The sequence below is a fragment of the Thermobia domestica genome, chromosome 6 (assembly GCF_964235325.1).
Source record: "Thermobia domestica chromosome 6, izTheDome1.hap1.1, whole genome shotgun sequence".
Lineage (NCBI taxonomy): Eukaryota > Metazoa > Arthropoda > Insecta > Zygentoma > Lepismatidae > Thermobia > Thermobia domestica.
The window spans coordinates 294,327,470-294,347,156 of record NC_137459.1 but is presented as its reverse complement, the minus strand read 5'-3'; the positions used below and the strand labels follow the sequence as shown (position 1 = coordinate 294,347,156).

Genomic DNA, 19,687 nt, shown 5'->3' with positions numbered 1-19,687 from the left:
TCCGGTCCTGGTTATTTCGAATACGAAGAACCGTTGAGAAACTGGTGGTCCTTAACTGCGTACAGAAGCCTTGTTTATGCTGTCCAAAAATACACGTTTCAGCAATATGTAATAGGTGCACAAGGGATTCCAAGACATGCTTGAACATAAATATACGTCTAAAGTAGGCAGAAAGTAAGCTTTGACAGCATTGAACATGGAATATATTGATGGGGAGTCAATCTTGTAACTAGAGGGAAGATGAGGAACATTTTGTATGAACTCTGCGTGGTTGCACAATAACACGTATGACTACAATTTAACGATTCCAGCTGAAGATTTTCGTGGTTACGCTCAGTCACATTAGACAAACTACAGCTGGGACTATCTGTCACATACAAAGTTTGGAGGCGTCTACAGCAGTAATAAGTAAGACTGAGGAGGCAATCCACATCCAAAGTACTTTAATGTCTACTACATTCCGATTAAATAGGAATGAAATTATAAGGGACTGAACATTTGACTTTTTTTAATAGGCTTTATTTTAGAAAAAAAAAATAGAAACTGTTTATATAAATCACATCCAATTATGTAGATAGTTTTCAATTGACGTAAAGATCATAAGCTTTTAAATATTTGGCTATTATGAATTCTTGAAACAAAATATTATTACCAAGCGGCAGTACTCGTGAAATTAATCTGCGCCTTAAGGTATTGTGTAGCAGAGTCTCTTCAAATCACCATAAAATTACATATCCACGTAATGTTACCAGAAACAACTAGGCCTACTCTCAGACCAGTATCCTATTACGTAAACTAACACTTCTCTTTCATTTTACGTTTATTGAAATAGTATATCACAGAATACTTGGATCATTCAATTTCATATTTCAAATACGTAAATACCAATTTACCACAATTATTTGTATGCATGCATAAGTCCAATTTTCCTCTGATCTTATATCAGTACGAATTAGTCAAAGACAACCGGATATGTATAACTAACCTAAAAATATCTCCACCATCTCAATAGTTGCAAAGTGCAGCTGCCTCTAAAAACTACACTCCGTTTAATGAAATATACGGAGAACTCTTTCGATTTTCGTTACCCAATCACAATCAGCTGCATGTGCCAACGATGGAAAGTTTATCTAGGATATAAGGTATAGTACATACTGTAAATAGGCTTCCTTTGTATGGCACACTCTATTGATGAGAACATGATTAATTTCAGTGTTCCTTATTGTGTATATTATGGTTTTACTTTTTGTGATGTAAAGGTGACTACTCCCGAGTGAACTAGTAAAACGTAAAACACGATATTATTTTGAAGGTTATCTATCATTTTACGATGAAACTAACTTTTCTGACGTTAAGATTTAGGAAAACTTTGTTAATACGAACTGATTTAGCTTTTGAGAGGTTATTCAGTTTTTTTTTTTTTTTTTCTTAAAAGAGTAATAACAAACCAAAAGAGGTCATCGACATTTGTTTAGATGTTTTAAGCATTGATCTAAATAAATGCGTACCTAGTGAAAACTCCATGAAAGATTGGTGAAAAGTTAAGAAAAGACAGATAATATCAGAAGACAACTACACAACGTAATAGTTTGAGAAAAGAAAAGCGGATAACAATTTAGTTCTTGTAAAAACATTTCTTTTTTGTTGTGACAAGAGTCACTTTGTTTTATTACCAAAAAAAAAAAAAAAAAAACGAAGAAAACCAAGAGGTTCGTTCTAAGGTGGATAATCAGGAGTCATGCTGTAGAAGACTCAGGTCAGAAATGGAATTGGAGGCTCCTCAAACTGCCGGCAATTTTACAGCCGTGCGTTGAACAACCGAGGGATAATGACAGTCCACTACCTCATCTGTCTTCCTTTTCGGAAACCATAGAATGTAGGGAAAAAGAAGACTGAAAACAAAATTAAAAAAAAAAAAAAATAGTTCACTTTCCCTTAAGCAATACTTGTGATCATTTTTGCAACGACTGCAAGAAGATATTCCTGAACAGAATGTCGCTCTTTGTTTACGTATCACATGCTGGTACTTGCCAGTCTGGTTCCAGAAGTAATGCGAATGTAGAACAGTATAATTTGAAATGACGTATTGTATTGTAATTTGGAATGATTATTTTTATAACCGTACATCATTTCTAATTAAAATTTTAATTGTGAAAATCTTCAGATTTGTATTTCACTATGATATGTGAATATTAACTAATGCTGCCACTATTTCAATCTTAATACTGTAATAGGGAACTTCACATGTGGTATATTTATTTATGTATCTGAACCATTTTCCAATGAACCATCGCAAGATGAATACAAAGCAATAGTAGTAAAAAAAAAACGTTTACGCATAATGAATCAAGAATCTCAAATTATTGAATTAAAAGCGTTACATAAGTGGCAGAACAACTAAGTGGTAACGGCTAGGAAAGGGGCGCAACCACTGGATCCCACCGGCTCCGGACCCCCCAAAATACCTTCCTAACTCAACATATATTTGTACAGTTTCTTAATAAAACCATACTTGTGTAGCATGGAAATGTTTGATGTAGAATGAATATTTGATTTTAAATTTAATCTTTTCTCTTCCTCTTATAAAAACAATATAATTCTTTTTTTTTTTTTTCTGAAAATATAAGTGGAAGTATTTTACAGTTATTTATTAGGTATAGAATAATACCCTTTCAATACTACATAGGCGTAGTGACTGCTAGTATTGACCCCCTAAACCTACAGTTTAAAATGGAATCTGAACTACTGTAGTGTATTCCATGCTCTCCCACCTGGAATCAATCCCGCGAGCTAGTGCAGCAATTGTACATGCGGGACTAGGAATGATGTTAATTGTTTATTATTGAATAAAGTAGCTGTTGATTACTTTGCATTAAATTAATGAATTCAATAACATTATGTTTAACTACTATTTTTATTTGTTTTATTTATTATTTTTATCAGAGTTGGAAATAGTATGTCCGTGAAAGCACTTTTATTGTTGTATGGCACAGCTAGGACATGAATATGAGATATGTACGTGTGAGAATGTTGTTTAATCATTCAGCATATTTGATTAAATAGCATACAGTCTTTACAAGAAATTCAACATCCTTTCTTTTGATTATACTTCGATTAATTTCCCAGAAATGCATGTGGACGTCATATCTCGAAATTAAATTTTAAGAAACAAACACAAACAGACATTGTAACAACATAGGTTATATTTTGTTGTATAGAAGACTGTAGTAGAACTAGTCAACGTAAATAACGTCATATTTAACCTGAAAAGCAATTGGGGATGGGCATGAGTCGAGTCAAAGTTAATTTTCTCAAGCAGAGTTCCGAGACGAGTCACTGTTTTGAGGTCGAGTTTTGAGTCGAGTCGAGTTTGAAAAATGGCTCGCTCGTTTCAACTTCTTTTGAAATAATTGTGTGATTAGACTGGAAAGCGAGAGCTATGAGAAATGTAAGTAGTAACGTGGAATATTTTTAGTGTTGCTCACGAGGTGAGACAGTGCTCGCATCTCGCCTCGTCTCGATTAACAAGACGACAATGAATTTTTATAACGAGACAGCCTCAAATGTCGTGAGCACTAACTTCAGTATATACTGTAGTTCTCACCACCAAGGCTGAGACCTGCACTGTGAAAGTTTTGAGCCGAAGCAGAAGCCCAGCCCGTGTAGGGATGTTAACCGGCTTAGCTCGGTTCAACTGAGCGAACAATTCAAGCCGGCGTGGTTTCGTGGTTGAGATGAGGCTCCGACTCAACTCAGGTGAGCCATCGTCTCGAGCCGGCTCGGTTGGAGTGAGCCATCAGCTCGGTTTGTTTCGGCTTGTGTCGGTCTGGGTGGGTGAGCTGTTGGCTCGGATCGATAGGGAATGAGCTGTGAGCCGAGCCGCTCGAACCGTTGAGATCCCTAAACCCGGACCAAGCAGTTTTGAACGTGTGTGGCCGGCGCCCTCTAACTTTTAACTTTTTTTGCTTCAAGCCCGGATATTTGCTCCTCCGGAACTCACACCCAGAACCTCGTGAACGATGTCCTTGCCTCCTAGACTTCATGACTACCGAGGTCAGCAGTCAACTAGTTTTTAGTATTCAGATACAAATCACCTATCTTTCACATTTATACACGGTGTTGTTATAATAATAATAATAATAATAATAATAATAATAATAATAATAATAATAATAATATAGTAGTAGTAGTAGTATCATTGGTAATAATTATATTGTCTGTGTAGGATACTTGAAGAAAGTACTTGAAACTGCGCAGAGCATTTGGCTCGTTTTGGCTCGACTCGATTCGAAACTTGAGTCAAATTCGAGTCGAGTTTCGAGTCGAGTTGGAGAAAATTTGTCGAGCCGAGTTCTCGAGTCGAGCTCAGATGTTTGTTTCGAGTCGAGTTTCAATGAAAACTCGCACGAACTCACTCGTGCCCATCCCTAGAAGTAATCTTAAACATCACAGATATCATAATTGATTTTTTGATCTGATTTCAGTTTAGCTTCCATTTCATCAGGGAGGCAATATGAGACGTGGGCCTACATCTTAACGTGGGATCCGAATCACGTGAGCTCCGCCGTGAATCGAACCTGGGTCTCCCACGCCAAAGGCGTGTACGCTAATCGATTAGCCACGAGGGAGCTCCACATATTATAATTCCGCATATGGGGTGCAATAGGGTAAATGCGTTGTTATACAGGATCTTCATGCAACTAAAACGAATTCACTTTTTCTTATAGTGTTGAAGCGATAGCATTTTGTCTCTCCCTCCTTACTTCGGACGTGTATGCATGCTTATGGTATAGAAAATTCTGTGTGCAATATTATGTACTGTATACACAAAATAGAGAGAGGTAAAAAAAAAAAAAAAAGAACTTCAAAAATCTCATAATCATTTTACTTGATGCTGTACATTATTTCGTCAATCTGCGTACACCTTGTGTTCGAAACATCAACTTTCTGTGGTTTCATCAGATCTCAATTTTAGCTTGAGATCCGTTTTACACTGACAAATTCAATTGGTATATGTGAAGGCACTGATATAAAATAAGGCGCCTACGGGAAAATATCAATATACTCAACCAACATTGTGACGTAGCCACGTCTCAGAGCTTCATGTACTGTACAAATATTGCTTAGGTGGATTAACCAGTTTCCCATTCGGATCGATCAGGTGGGTTGACGCAACGTGTTCTTCGAAATATTTTTAATATTTCTGCAACTTGGAAGTAAGCACATATCGACGAACCACGTATATCAATATTTGGTGTAAAACTATTACTTTGTTTTAGCTCGTAGTTTGCTCTTTATGGAACAGATTCGATATTAGTTCGTTTTATAAGAAAATAATAATGATTTTGAAGACATTCGCTTGATATGTCATTTTTTTTATATCTTGGAAGCTCTGTTTCGAAATTATTAATAATAATAATAATAATAATAATAATAATTTATGTTATTTGAATTTTAAATATGTTCAAAAATAATTATAAGTAAAGAAAATATGCTCGCAGTGTTTAGTTGCATAATTTAACATATTGAAAGATGAATGTTTCCCTTTCAGGTACTTTCATATCTAACGATAAATGACAAATGATGACACTACAGATGTTCTGGAATACAGTGCGAATTTTTCATTGCAGCTGTTTAACTAAAGCAGAGTTTCTACCTGACGTCATTAACGTCATTAAAAACAAGCCTTTATTTAATGAGCATCGTAAGCATTTACGAAATACGAGGGTCGTTCAAAAAGTTTGTTGCCTTCACATGAACAGAGAAAGCTTTCAAATAATATGATAAATTTGATTGATTTACATAAATGTACCGTATAAAAATACTTTTCTACACCATGTTTGTTTAAATGTTTGTCATAGCGTGGCATGAGTTTAGAGACTGCTTGTTCGATGAACTTCGTCCAATATTCCGAAGTTATATCGCTGCTTTGCTTATTCTGTCCTATATCCCGTCCACTATGAGCGCTTGTTTCCATGAAAATGTCTTAAAGAGCTTTCGTGTTCTCACTATAGTGCTGAAAAATGTCTTGAGCCGTGGCAAAAATGTGAACTAAAGCTCACACCTTCGAGAAACCCACGCGTTGAGCCAATAAGGGTTCAGCTGTTGCTAAGCGAGAGAGCCTTATCGAACGGGACGGGAGTGGAATTCCTTCAGACGATAGCAGCGCTTGAAACGGAAGGTTAGGTGTCAAGTCAATGCGATATATCTATAGTCATGGCAGATAATGGCTTTCCCGACCTGTAATTGTCCTCGATCTTTCTACGCCCAATCTCTAATTCCATAACATTTTGCAATCGCCCGATGCGACATTGTTGTATCAGTATTACCATGTATTTATTAGTATTGGTATTGAACACCAGTGAGACTACATCTTCATGCCCACAGAAGACGAGTCACTCACTGTGCTCATGTCCAATTGGAATGCTACTTGCAACTTACTCGACATGTTCACGATTGGTAACAGCTGATACAGGGTGTTAGATACGTATGTAGCTGCCATGCCGAAACCGTTGCTACAGATTAAGCCATTGTTGCCAACAACGTTAATCAAAACATCTTTTTCAGGGCAAATAATACCGGAAACTGACTCTCGTACTACGTCTCAAAACAAGTTGGACTTGTAATTTTTCTTTACAAAGACTATTCGCTAGTGAATAAAGAATGCTAATGATAACTATTGCAGTGAATATTATAAATCTAGATAAATTTCTTAATAATTACAATTATCGTTAATTTAAACCAAATAATTGTTGTATTCAAAATTTTCTTTTTAATTGTTCGGAAAATCAACTGTTCATAATGCGAAACAGAAGTGCAATGAATCTAACCCCTTATACTTCTTATCATTTCTAGCACTAATTGTTATCATTTGTGGCATGCTATCAACCAAAATTTACCGAAAAGTGATTAAGCTAGCAACGTGCTGTATACCAATATCGTATTCGTGACTGGTAGGTGTTAGTCTGTCACCGTTAGGAATATGCATGTTGCTTCTCTTGGGATTTTATAAAGTGCATAAATAAATAGTCACTTCCATCAGAATAAAAATTACGTGTTATTTCCAGGAAGAACAGCATACTTTCCACATTCTGTGGTACATTTTTCCTCGATTTTCTCGACAGCTATACACAATAATTTACTTTCAAGCATTTAATTTTGTTTAGCTTAATGCAACCTATCAATTAACATGTCTCATGTTTGACAATATTATAGTTAAATAAATAATATAGTTTCAGTTAGGAATAGCCAAAAATTCCGCAATTCGGAAAATTTCGTTTTTTTCAATTTTGGGGTTTTCTAAATTCCAGATTTATTCCGGATTTTTTTCAGAAATCCGAATCTTTTTTCGAATTTGCTTTCTGCTTCCGGAAAGTAAAATTTCCGGAATCGTCCGTCCCTAGTTCCAGTATTAATCATGATTTTGAGCTATATCTCATTAACCGTCCTATGTACTGCCATCTTGCTAGTGTGATAATAAAAAGTTCGTTGAGGGCATACTCCAATCAGTTTGATCTTAATATATGGCATTTTTATCCTACAGCGTAACTCACAAAGTTCACAAAAAAACAGTTTTCTTTCTCGATTTTATCGAAAACTACGCATGAGGATTTGTACAGAGAGAAAAAACATATGTGACATACGTAAAAGCGTGGGTTACATGCGTAAATCCTGTAGTTTTTGGACTTGAAGTACGATTATATATAACATTCTGCAGCAAATATGTAACTGTGAACGTATGTTTTATAATACTGTCCATCTATACTTACTTTCCGTATGACAGTATATAGGTAGTAAGGATCTCACATACAAATGGACGTGTATAATATACAGCTGACGTATTTAATATATTTATACGTACGTAATATACAGAATGTTAGACGTCAGACATCCTGTACCTGCATCATATAACATCTAAGTGCGAGAAGGGAAGCTATGGATAATGTATGCTTCGTACAGATTTCCGTAGTAAACATATTGATTCCGTATATATGTACAATTTACCACTGTCCAGATAACATATTTTTCTCAGTGGATTATCCATATAATTTAATCCAACTCAATGAGATCTACGAATTGGCATCTCTTATCTCTGGACATTTTTTTTAATGCTTACAAATATTATATAATTTATATTCCTTGTCTTGTATACTTTTCAGTGTAACCACGGTTCTTAAACTAACAACTCCATTTCACTTAAAATTTTGATTTTGGATTCACTGTTTATAAATTTTAACCCTCTTCTTGGAAACATATCCTTTGGGATACACGACATTGTTGAATATTTTTTTTAGTTACTTTCTAACTACCTATTCTTGGGAATGTATCCTATGGGATTCACTACGTCACAGGCTTGTCTAAATAAAAAAATGTAACTAAAATTGATAATTATGTCTTATTTTACAATTATTTGACACGAGAATTGCATGCTTCTTTTTTTTTTTTTTTTTTTTTTTTTTTTTTTTTTTTTTTTTTTTTTTTTAAGGAACGCAACTCTTCTTGCCAAGAACAGGTTTAAATATCTAAAAATATGAAGAACAAAATCAAAATATGGAGACCATAATTAGAAAATGCTATGTAACACAGTATAACAGAGACTATTTACCAATGTGTAAGTTAATCGCATGTCAATTATGACGTCATATAAGTAGCTATTAAATGAGTAGTAACAATTACTCAAAGTTGTTGACTGCTTTATAAGTAATCGATCGTAATGAGATCCAAGTTATTTTTATTTGTCCTTCGTTATTTTCAAAGTTGAGTTGAGTTGATTTTGAGTTTAACGTCCCGTTCAGCAGCGAGGCTATATGAGACATGGACCTACTGATTAACGTGGAAACTGAGTCACATGAGCTCCCGTCGGGAATCGAACCCGGGTATCCCAAGCCAAAGGCGCGTACGCTAACCGCTTAGCCACGAATGAGCTCTTCGTTATTTTCAAAGATCAAATGAAAAACTATTTCAAAATTTTATCGTAAGGGTAATCACTTTAAAGGTATCGATTGACAAATTTCTAATGATTTTATTATTTAATTTTAAAACTATTTTTTTTTTTTGCAGACATGCAATATTGGGGATAATATTTAAAAAAAAAAGATTTATAAAACATGAAATGTGTTAAATATTTTTCTTATTTCTTGTTTATTTGATATTATCAGTATAAACGTTTCGTTTCGTGGACTAACGGATTGAGAGAAACATATAAAATGCTTGGTGTGGAGTATTGTAATATATGAGGCAGAGACGTGGATATTACGCAAAAGCAATGGAAAAACTGGAGGCTTTCAAAATGTGGATATGAAGAAAAGTTGTTGATTTTGAGTTTAACGCCCCTTTCAGCACGAAACTATGAGACTTGGACCTACTGAATAACGTGGAATCCAAACCCCATGAGTTCCCGCCGGAAATCGAACCCATGTCTCTCAGGCCAAAGGCGCTTATGCTAACCGCTTAGCCACAAGAGACCTCAGAAGAAAAAATTGAGAAAATTACTTGGGTGAATTGGGAAACGAATGAGAGGGTGTTAGAAATGGCGGGGAAGAAAAAGAGTAATTTTATATGTAATTGAAAAGAGGAAGTGAAACTGGTTGGAATATTGGCAGAGAAAGAACTATTTATAATGATTAACGGGCTAGAGGGCATGATGGCAGGAAAGAGAGGGAGGAAACGAAAGAGGCTACAGTTGATGGACGGTATTAAAACAGAGAAATTGTACGTGAATACGAAGTTAGCTTAAAGACCGTGGAGCGTAGAAGTTTCTCAGCTTTGGCAAGTGACCTGTCAATGGCAGTGTACCTATTATGGTGATGATAATTTAAATAATTTTCGTATGTTTATGTTTTGGGTTCATTCAAGTCAATCTTATAACTGGAGTAACATTTCAAATTAGAAATCATACACATCGCGGTGAACCGTATGCCTCAAATTGGTGTCTGAACTTTTCGTTTCATGTATTTCGTATTTTGTATGCATTTTGGTTCTGAAGCTCCTGCTTCTTAGACAATAATGTTGCCAACTAAACAAGATGTGAGGTTGTACCGCCTTGAAAAGTATATTTAAGGCATGTAATGCTAAACCCCGTTAAGTTCACTTTGACAAATTTCATATCAGATAAAAAGAAAAGCAAAACTCTTAACCCTGACAATAACACGTTACTGAATATCACTTTAGGTACACCGCACGATTTCAAGACGTGCTATAGAAATGGTTCTCCATAAATGTTGCGTTTCGGTCAGCGTTATCCTCTAGAACTAGTTTGTGCCAATAACAATCTTTTTTGAATTCAATTACTTTAATTTACGATAAAACGGAATGATTTAATTAAGTACAAAAATTGCTTTTGGTGGCCTAATTTTATTAGCAGTGAGGTAATAAAACGAATTCCGAGAGAGCGCAGCTCAAAAGAGTTCACGATCATTACAAGTTGCATAAACAATTTGCTGTTGTTTTGCATAAACCTATTTGTATATTTCTGTTTCATCAGCCATCAATTATTTAAAAAGAAATAACAATTCCGTTGTTAGAAATGGCTATAATAAGTCTGAATCTACATTAGGCAAACAAAATATGATTTCAAAACTATGAACAAAGCAAATTATCACGGCTAGTTGTTTAGAAATATTAAAAGTAAACTAATCTTGCGGGCAAGGAATACCAGTAGAGGGAAGGGCTCTCTTCCCCTCCTTTTGACTTCTGAAAGGAATTGATTGATGCAACACGTCAGAAAATGAGTATTATCGTCAGGGTTAAGTATACCTACAAAATGCACAATTCACAATATTAGGACGCACATCCATATCATTGTTACCGAAAAAATAGCATTTTGCTTTTCAGATTTTTCTCTTTCAAATTTGTCAAAGTGAACAACGGGTTATAGCTTAAGAAGCTCCATTTGTTCCTATTTGGAAAGCTCTGTCGCGTCTCGTCTCTATGGAAACACTAGTAGGCAAACATTTTATGTAAGTGAATTGGAGAGCAAAACATAAAATAAGTTTGTACGTTGTACGTTCCCAGATTATGAATCTGAGTTCAGCATATATATATATATATATATATATATATATATATATATATATATATATAAGACAATCAATCGTACCTACCTCATTTTCCGTCAGAGTTGGTGCGAACATCAGAAAACTTCTTCAATTCGGCTCAACATGCATTGTTTGCACGGACTTCTGTCTGTCGGCTCCGTGATACTTTCTTAAAATTTACCCCATTTTAATGAATCTTTCAACGTGCTTTCATTGAGGCTTAAGAAATAAACTAGCTTGTCAGGCATAAAGTGCGTTAAGAGTAAGGGCTAAATTGATGTATAATCAACTCCAAATTAAAAGTATTCTCATATACACAAGATGTAATAACAAATTTTTCCACAATAATTTTCACTTAATAAAATCAAATTTACGTTTCTTTGTCATTACCATTACTATTTCTGCCAAGTGTGTTAATAATCTCCATTGCTCCGATTTCAAATGGAACAAAAATTAGAGGACGAGTTTGCGAATTTTGCAACATATGTAACGGTAAACTTTGTAAAAAAATTCTCCAAGTTTCGTAAAACATAGTATGTGTTATCTCTGAGACCTAAGAATTACTCTCCTTGCCTGTGATTAAAATCACGTTCTAGTTTTTTTTTAAAAAAAGAAAGAAAATATCTTTAACAATAACTTTTACATAATGTATCCGATTTACGCGAAACATGGCGTGAACTTTCTTTGGAGTTTTCCAATGTAATTTTATGCTTCTAGTTGAAACTACTGAAGGATAAGTTGTGAAATTACTCCAAAATTTAAATAAGGTTTGTGAGAGTTTCGTTCGACGCTTTAGTCTTACATCTGTTGGTTGGAATTGAATTTGTTCAAGTTGGTCGTGGAAACAACATACATCATGCAACAAGGATGGCAAAATTGGAAGAATGTGTGTGGTGTTCTGTATGAACGTACAATCATGGTAAGTAATACAAAGATTATTTACATAGCAGTGGTTAGACCAGTAATTATATACGGAGCAGAAACATACCCAATAAAGAGCACATGGAAAAAGCTGAATGTTACTGAAACGAGAATGCTGCGCTGGATGTGTGGGATAGCAAGAAAAGACAACGAGGAATGAGAGAGTAGGGGGAACAATCAAGGTTGTAAAGATATCTAAGAAGATGCAAGAATTAAGACTGCAGTGGTATGGCCATCTAATGAGAACAAACGATAATGTTGTCAGAGAAATGATGAGTGGAAGTGGATGGGAAGAGGTATAGAGGGATACCAAGAAGGAAATGGATAGACATGTTTACGAGATGTAGAAGGAAATAGAAGAACGACTTAGGGGAAGTATATAACTTGAAATCATTCTGGGAGAGGGCTTTATGAAGAAGACTCATCAGAGACGGAAACCCACGTGAATGAGAAGAGACGGAGATAAATAAAAAGGAAGGTGGTAAAATACTCTAACAGAAATGAATGCTGGTTCCTATTCTGCGCGGGATCAGAAGCTATATTGTATTGATGTACGGAAAACCATATGTTAGACGATAGAAAACCAAAGTAAAAACATTGTGTACAGCACATAACTTTTAATGGTGTGATTGTAGAAGTTGAATATTAAAATGAAATAATATGGAATGATTACAGACTATATTCATTGTGAAACTAATGTTTGATCTAATTGTTTCTCGCAATGAATATTATAATATGTAGATAGTTTTATGATTTTGAATATAAAATCGTATTTTTTAAGATGCAGTGCTGTAGGTTTTTTTTCTCTTTTTTTTGTGTGTGTGTGTGTGTGTGTCCTCTAAGCTAAAGGAAGCAAACGGGGAAAATATCGTGAAACACTGAACTGAATGTATTACGTAGAAATATGAAAATCGCAAGGAATCCACTAATGCAGTGTTTTTTAAGCCAGAAAATCACATTATTTGGGATTGAACTAAGGACCTTTTATACCAGAAGCAAGTACTGTAAGGCACGGTGCTCGACCATACCAGCTAATAAGCTTGTAGCTGAATAGGAACCGGAGTTCTTATGAAATTAGCAGTATTCATTCTTAATTTAGCAGGTAGAATTTACCACATATTTTTAATTGAATATCTTGATATACATGTTGTACCTGAGGTTTAAATTCGCACTAAAGTTTAAGGAATCGACATTTACATCGAGTCGGTAATATTAAGTTCATGAAAATTAGCGTTTTCGCTTCCTATGTATAATATATAGATAGGGTTTTGTGCTTAGTTTTAAATTGAACTTGTCTTTGAAATATTTTATACAGAGATGAATATTAATATATTAATTACTTTAGTTCTGTTTCACGAATGTTGATTTTAAGGGAATTTCATATCTTCTAACTTAATTAAACAATATGAATCACATATTATTTTTGTGAATTTATTTACATACATGATTGTATCAATTTATCAGTTCACAGAAATTTCTTATCTTGCTAACAATAAAAGCAAAACTACACTGATTTTTTTTTTAATCTAATCTATTCCAAATTTCCGTTAATATCAGCGAAAAAGCTCTCAGTGAATCAAACTAAAGGAGAAAACTAACGTAAAACTCTCATATACTCAGCAGCAACGCCATTTTTAAAGCGATGATATTATTGGAAAATAATTAATTAAATATATAAATAATAAGTTATTATTCGCCCTATCTGTCTGAACTGCTGCAAATCATGTCGGGGAAGGTATGTCTTCCTATAATTGAAAAATGCAATTTTTCTGGAGGCTAGCAATAATACGAAACAGATTTATGATGCCCCATGATAGAGAAAAAGAATGAAACTGGAAAAACTGGACAGATACCATACTACATTTGTCTTGTGAAAGTATTTTACATAGCTTCTAGCATAGAAACAATTGACTAGCTTTGTGTAAAAATAAATAAAAAAATAATGTATAATATTCAGTAACCAAAATTTCAAAAGTGAAAGTTCAACATTTATATTGAAATGGTTAGGAAGTAGTTAATAACATGAACTACTTGCTTTGTATAGTAAGGTTTGCTGAATGTTCACATTTAATGTGTAAATACACTTAAATGCAGTTACATATTAGTATACATTATAGATATAAACTCATTTTACATTGATTAGGCTGACATATTTCGAAGGTGCAAAAATTTTTACTTTTTTAAAAAAAAATCATCATCTATTATTAGATGGTCTTATGTAATAGAAACTTAGGCTACACGGTCTATCCCTACTCTCATATAAGTCTTCAACGTATTCTTTCCACCTTCATATGACCTCATTTCTCTCGCTGACTACCTTCCCATTCTTATTTTCTACTGCCATCATAATACCCCCTTGTTTCATCCGAAATTCCATCGATTTCACCTCCTTGTACATTTCCTCATATTTCCCAACTCTTTCTAATTCTTCTGTGTCCTCGCACTTTTTTTTTGTAAAACTCTTCCCTCGCTACGTGTGGTTCTCTTCGTAATTCATTCATTCGCATTCTTTGTAATTCGCATAATTGATAAAAGAATGCGAAAAAAATGTTCATTAATAGAAAATACACATTTGTTGAATGTTTAGTATTACTTCTGACCGCAGAAATCTGCAAGTTTGAATTTTTATCATAATTTGCGAAACAATTGTATTTTCCATGTTAGTTTCCGCACTGCAATTTCATTTTATTAATTTTTACTTTTTTTAAGATTAAAAATAAGCTTTATGTACAAAATAAGTTTGAGTGTACCAAGTATTTTAGGCTCATCATCTTTGTATATCATAGTTATTGGCTGAGCTGGGCATGGGCCGTAAGGCGTAGGTCCCCAGTTCTTTGAGTGATAAAAATAATTGAAGCTATTATTTATATATTTTTTGAAAGTTTATAGTAAGTGTTGCCCTGTATTAGATTTTTTTTGAAACATTAGATTTACTTTCAGTTGTAGTCTTTTTTTCTGTTATGCAATATTTAAAACAATATTTCAGGTCCACAATGTCAACGTTCAAGCTAACCATAATATTAATCTGGTGAGAGCTAAGTTGGAAACTTCTGCAGGACACATTGAAAACTGTAAATCAATTTGCAAGCAAAGGCAATCGACGAATTAGTTTTTAAATGGATCACAGTAATACGTTGTCACTATGTGCTGCTAGCAAAACGTAAGAAAATACGAAAAGCAACAAATATTGTTGTGCTTTCTCTTATTTTACACGAGAATCAAAAAAATAATAATAATAATTGTTACAATTTCCTGCTATTCTGTAGAGCGCTTACATCTGCTGCGTGGTGTCCCTGGTTTGATCACCGGCCAAGTAAGTTTATGGTGGACAATATGTCGATGTGTCTTCTGGGGGTACTCCTATTTCCTCCAAATTGTCATTCCACTAATTCTTCCATCATCATTCACTTGCCTTAATCATCGCCTCCCTTAGCCTAAAGGGCATACTCCTGGGATGTTAAACTGAAAGATTTCATTTCATTTTTCGTGTTATTCTTCTCAAACTTTTGCTTGAAAATATAAATATTATTCGTAATCAGGGAATGGATTATTCGTATAAAATTAATATTCATGTTCCCAATATTCACGAGATTGTTACATTTTTTGTGTTTCCTGTTAAATTTTGCACAATACGAAAAGAAAGCTTTTAAATTGAAAAGCTAATTTAAACCCATACATACATACATACACACACACACACACACATTTTATATATATATATATATAATTATCGACTTTAAAGAAACAAAAACTTTCAAAATGTAACTAGGGTAATTCTTTTTTTACGATTCTTCCTAAAATGATACATTTATTTATGCATTTATGTATGTATGTATTTATTTATTTATTTACTGTTTTCGTCGATTGTCCGGTATCCACCAGAAAAGTTTATTTTATTTCTTCTTGATAGTCCTAACACTGAAAATGATATTCCGCCGTAGTTAGTTGTTTTAACATTTACTGCGTGCTACTAAAAATATATGGTATCAATGCAACCCATTATACTCTGAACGTAAAAAAAAAAAAAAAATGAAAATATAATATTTGAGTTTTACGTTCCACGGTTATGCCGGTTAGGCTAAAGGAGACGGTGATGATGAGTAATGAATGAAATGAAGAATGTGGGAGGAAACGGGAGAACCCCGAGAAAACCCACGCACACGGTGTTTGTCCACCACAAAGTTCACTTGGCGGGGGCTGGGGTCGAACCCGGGACACCAAGCACCAGAGGTGAACGCTCTACCACTGGGCCACCGCGGCCCTTACTCTGAACGTAGTTGAGTTACATAACTTTCGGGAAGTGGCGCGGAAGAGGAGGCCACATTAAAAAAAGAAAAAAAAGAAAAAAACTAGTGTTGTCTACTGATAAACACATAATTATATTTTCTTTTGCTAGTAAAGGAACACCATTAAAAAAAAAAGTGTTTCAAAATATTTGAAATAGGAAATTCCACACCTTCAAGAGAAAGAAATGCTAATTTAACAGGAACTTCGTGGAGTGGTCGATTAGTTTATATAAGAGTAAAGAATAAAGGACATTAAAATTTGTGCTAGAAAGTAATATGAAACGACATAATTATTTAAGTTATTGCTCATTTCTGCAGTTGTACTGGTAGTTTGATTGTATACTGTATGGCATAATTCAGGTGGAGATTAAATTTTGGGAGTGAAGACGAAATCAAATTTATATTTTCTCTGATACCACTTTCTAAATAGTGAATCTTTATGAAGATTAATTTTTAATATAATCCATTCTAAGTGATCAAGCATGTTCCGCTTGACCATCTCCGAAGAAAATATATTTTTTCATGAATGTTTATACTGTATCAGAGTACTTCAAAACCACAATTAATTGTTTTTTAAAACATCTCGTAGCGACGCAGCTTCTGCCGCCATTTTGCGTTTTCTCGATTTCAAACGTTTACGTTGTTTTGAATATTTCAGCATGTATTTGTCCTAGCAAATTGAAAATTGCTGGGCGTGTCCAACTTCTGCAGAGCTAAAACTTTGTATTCTTAACATTTTTGCCTAAAACCACTTGAAAGGGGTGAAATCAGGGCCTACAGTAGCAACATTTTTGGACATTGAAAACATGTTTGGGAAGAGGAAGCAACTGACGTAGAGGTCTGAATGTTTATGTGCATATAGTCCGGGGTCATAAATTTATACTCAAAAATTTGCCAACCTGTAGCTCTTGACCGGTGTCAATTAACTATTTCATTCAGGTAACTCCCAAATTGTCCTCACAATGCTGGATGAGCACACTATTGCCAGCACCAACATATTGCCCCTAATGGTCACCCATTTGAACACTGCTCAGCCCACACTACTTGACTTCTGTTATCTCAAGGAGAAATGGTAAAGCAGTGCAGCTAAATATCAGATTCATGAGAATGAAATGTCCCCCCAGATTCATCATTTCCAGAGGTCAAAAATTAAAACTACAATACATGATTAATCAAGGTGGTTGCTGTCTACAACCACATATTTTTACCAGTGCCCAGCCAACGATTGAATTTCATCTACTAGTCTGTGATGCAAAGAAGTCCTCAACCGCACGTTGCATCAAATCATCAGAGAAAATAATCAAAATGTCGGAAAAGTTTATAGGAACTGGGAAATATATCAGGACAGTACGGTGAATGAGCAATGGTCTCATACTACAACTCCATGAGTGAGTTCACCGTACTTTGTGCAACAGTGTTGTCCCATACTATGAGAAAACCATGTTTGTTTGCCGTTGCTGGATGCTTGCAGAGAAATTTGAGGCGTATACCGTTGAGTTCAGCACTGTAACGATCTGCATTTGTGATTTCATCTTGCCCGAGAAAGATATGATGAATCAACTTCATCATAGACCACCATACCAGCAACAATAATTTATATGGTTGGAAAGGTAATTTAGGAAATCGTGCTGGAGGTCGAGATCGATTCAACAATTGTCATGACCGTTCGCGATTGTTATAGAGGTCCAATGTTCATCAAAAGTGACAACCCAACGCAGGAAATGTTTCCGGTTATTTCTTACACTCAGATAACTTCACACCCCCAGACAGCGATTCTTATTGGCCGATGTGAACTCATGTGGAAACTGAGTCCAACTTTTTCACCTTGCTGATTGCACGGTGTCGCTGGACGGCAATTATGTGATGCATGCCTATCTCGTTTGTAACTGCACGAATACTTTTCAGAGGGTCTACTTCCATGGTGCTTCTGACGAACTCATCTGAACACAGTGGTCGGTGTCCACGGGGCTTATTTTACAATACTGCCACCAGAACGAAATTTCACAAAGGAGCAAGCAATGGTGTGTTGGTTCGGCTTTTGTGGCCCAAATCTCAGTTTACTGTGCAGAATGCAACAGTTTGATTTGATTCTGGTTTAGGGTCCCTTTCAGCAGCAAGACTATATGAGACATGGACCTAGAGCTTAACGTGGGATCCGAACACCAAGAGCTCCCGCCATGTATCGAACCCAGGTCCCCCACACCAAAGGCGTGTACGCTAACCGCTTAGCCATGAGGGAGGTCGATGTCCCAATTTGAATTAGCAAATAAAATATCACTCGAAATTGTGTTCCCCATAATTCATTTTTTACGACATTGTTCAACAACGCAGTGTCTCGTGAGTGCCTGAGAAACCCAACCTGTTTCCTGGAAGTGTACTGCGTTTGTTCCGTTATTGCGCTACCTTAGTTCAGCGCTGTGTTCTGTTGCTGAAATGAGTTTTTCTCACTATACGTTAGAACACATTTCATTCACACCTACTTAATAGTTCTTAAAATAGTAATAATGTGTTCGAGTAGTGCAATAGAGAGCATATATGATTTTATTTGCTTTTTTTTTAATACTATACTTAATTTATAGGTCCAGATCTCACTGTGTGCATCATTGCAGGTAATATAATAATTGTTGATGCTTAATAGAAAGTAAATGTAAGGATATGGTTTGAAAAGACCAGAGCAGCCTTCAGAGTACAATAACATAACAGTGGTATCGTTTGTCTTCTTCATGACTGTCCTAATCACTTAAACAAGCCATGCGTGAATGCACTAATGAGAAGAATTTATTAACAGTGATTACAGAAAAGGAGTTTTTGATGTTCTATAGCTCAAGTGTGGTAACAATGAAAGACTGCCTCATGCATTGATTTATGGATATGAGTTCTGGTGTAACATGCGTTGTCGCTGGTGTTCAAATATATACGCAAAATTTCAGGAATGAGTCATTAACGTATTGATTTAAAATAATAATTATAATAAGCTATTTATGTCTACATTGATTCAAAAGCGTTTAGTTTTTGACTTATTAAGGTATTCATCAAACTGTTTCTTGCTATACAACTTATTTTTAAGAAATCGAAATTTTTCGTGACGACCATGTATCTCCAGGTTATGTTGAAATGAATCATGCATATTGATATTCCTAGATTCAAAATATGCTAGCAAAAGCAAGAGTATCGATGAAGTTTGAAATCTTAAAATAAATGACAATGTTTTTTAAGGATTTATTTCTGACAACATGTCAATATAATTAATTACCCAAACATGTGAAAAAAATACATACTAGATCTTTCACGTACGGCTAATATCCAAAAATATTAATTTTCATGATGTGGGAACTGGAGAAGTTCACTGACAAGTAATATAGTGCTCTGAAGCAAGAATGTAGGAATTTGATTTTGTTTCTTTTTAATACTTCAACTTCTGTTTCTATTTTAGACCGTTGTGGC

The 19,687-nt window shown here is 34.8% G+C and overlaps 1 long non-coding RNA gene across 3 annotated transcripts in view; it reads left to right on the top strand.

Annotated features, from left to right (window-relative positions):
- LOC145688522 (uncharacterized) overlaps positions 1–19,687 on the top strand; it is a 592,332-nt gene that overhangs the window by 168,760 nt on the left and 403,885 nt on the right. Inside the window, exon 2 of one of the 3 annotated variants that reach the window (XR_014131932.1) lies at positions 19,677–19,687. This exon is cut by the window's right edge and continues 74 nt beyond it. The exons of the other annotated variants lie outside the window; for them this stretch is intronic. This is a non-coding gene — a long non-coding RNA (uncharacterized LOC145688522). The remainder of the gene's footprint in view (positions 1–19,676) is intronic. 3 annotated transcript variants of the gene reach the window in all.